Source organism: Palaemon carinicauda, chromosome 33 (genome assembly GCF_036898095.1).
Source record: "Palaemon carinicauda isolate YSFRI2023 chromosome 33, ASM3689809v2, whole genome shotgun sequence".
NCBI classification, from domain to species: domain Eukaryota; kingdom Metazoa; phylum Arthropoda; class Malacostraca; order Decapoda; family Palaemonidae; genus Palaemon; species Palaemon carinicauda.
Window position 1 is genome coordinate 73,808,483 of NC_090757.1, and position 2,460 is coordinate 73,810,942.

Here is a 2,460-nt window from a genome sequence, read left to right on the forward strand (position 1 = left end):
TCTCCTGTCCCTCGAACATGGGCAAAGGAATAGTCATACCGTGGTGAGAGGAGATACTCCAAGAAGGAATGGGCAGGGGTGGTAAGGGTTGAATCAAAATATTTTACCGTCATTTTTGACGGTTTGTGTTCACTAGTTTATAACCACTGCTATTAACTCTCATTGCCTACAGAGTACTAATATGGGAATATAGCTCTTCTTTAACGTCTTGATGCCATTCAGCATTTTCGACCTTTATTCCAGTAACTATTTACCTCAAGGAAAGCAAATATCGGAATGTTCACGGATTTTCTTTGTCTACGTATAGAGGCACACATCTAAAACTGATTTGCCATCTGGTTTATTTGTAAGTCCTTCTGTGATATTATATCTATTTTATCTTCTGGAGAGAGGAAACTTGTGGAGTATAATGTCTTCTTGAGGAAAAGGAAGAAATTTGCAGTGGTGTCTCGTAATGAGGGATTATATTGTTAATAAATACCAAAGTGGAATTCTTTGTATTCTTGTCAAAATTTAATTTTCACATATTCTTTTCAAAAAGAAGAAAATGTACTTTTGGGGGGAGGCCCCCCCCCTCTCTCTCTCTCTCTCTCTCTCTCTCTCTCTCTCTCTCTATTGATAATGGATGAAAGCAAGCAAAACAATTCCCTTTCGATCTTCCTTTGTCATGTTTTTTAAACACACACGCACATACACACTCCTCTCTCTCTCTCTCTCTCTCTCTCTCTCTCTCTCTCTCTCTCTCTCTCTTATTAATGGATTCAAGCAAGCAAAATTATGCCCTTGCTATTGTCCTTTTGCCAAGTTTTTTAAACACATGCAAATTCTCTCTCTCTCTCTCTCTCTCTCTCTCTCTCTCTCTCTCTCTCTAATGGATGCAAGCAAGGAAAATTATGCCCTTGTCATTGTCCTTTGCCAAACACCAAGTGGCGGCCGTAAAACTATTTCCCAAACTCTCTCACGTGGTAATTCAAGGGTAATTATTATTATTATTATTATTATTATTATTATTATTATTATTATTATTAATATTATTTTTGACGGTCAAGATTCGAAAAAAAAAATCACCATTTAGAAACTATTTGCATAAATTCAAATTTATTGTTATCACTTCATAATTCATTGTTGTTTAAATGTATATCTCAAATTAACGTATTTTCAGGGAAGTTGGATATTAGGGATTTTAATTTCGCCTAAACAGTTTCGAGAAAGAAAAATAATGCGTAAAAGATCAATCTCCAAAGGAATCAGGAAAACTTAGAAAACAAATTGAGAAATTTCAACAATCCAGAAATGTTAATTTCTAGCTATTATATATATATATATATATATATATGTGTGTGTGTGTGTGTGTGTGTACTGTATATATTATATTTTACTTACACTAATTTTTATTTAAATTTTTTTCATCAACTTTTCTTCTTGATCTATATCCGTTAGCCTGCATCCTTTTGATTATCAATAAAAACCCTAAAGTTTTCCTTTAATGCATTTTACGCATTCATTAGTCCAATCATATGATGCCTATTTGTTATGGAAACCAAAAACCAAGAAGAGATAATAGATATGTTTTTCTTTCAATTCTTGGTTAAGTTAATGATTGGGTTCCATGGTATTTTTTTTTAACGGAATTACTCTCTCTCTCTCTCTCTCTCTCTCTCTCTCTCTCTCTCTCTCTCTCTCGAAATTTACTAGTCGATAGATTGAATAAGAAAACATACCTGGTGATAGTTACAATTATTACTATTGTTCATACTGATGTTGTTACACTTGGTTATACAGTTTGCTTCGAAATACCATCATGGAAGCAATAAGAATCTCATCATAAACAACTCTGACATGGATTTTAGAGAGCATACACCGAATTATTCATGTTATTGAATGTATTATTTGTTGGTATGGAACATTTTTTCACTATTGATCTCATTCAATTTTGTTGTCAGTTTGATAAAGAAGGCTTTGTTTAACAACATTTCGTAATGGATTTGGTATTTAGTTTCGTAAATCCTACGGTGTCATGATTTGATGATGATATTAATATCAAAAAAGGATTTTGATAGAAGCATCCCCATTTAGATTTTCATATAGACTATATTTTGTGACCGAGTTTTCTTTTCATTTAAAAGCAATGATTTCTTTTAAAACTTGTTCTCACACCTCAAAATCTCTCCCCTTTTTCGCCAATGCTTCAAATAAGAGATTTGAAATTTTGGTCGAATGAATGACAGGCCTAAACGTGGATCTATCCTGAATCACAAGTGATTGACAAGAATCGCATAATCTCTTTTTTGCTCTCGTTTCTATACACTATTAACGGTACATGTACCCGGATTTTGACAAAATTTTGCAATCATGGAAAATGTAATGATTCGATTCTAATGAAAAGGTCAGCAACCAAAAAGGTCAGATATCATAACCAAAATAAAAATAAGACAATGAAATCATTGTTGTCTTTTGTTG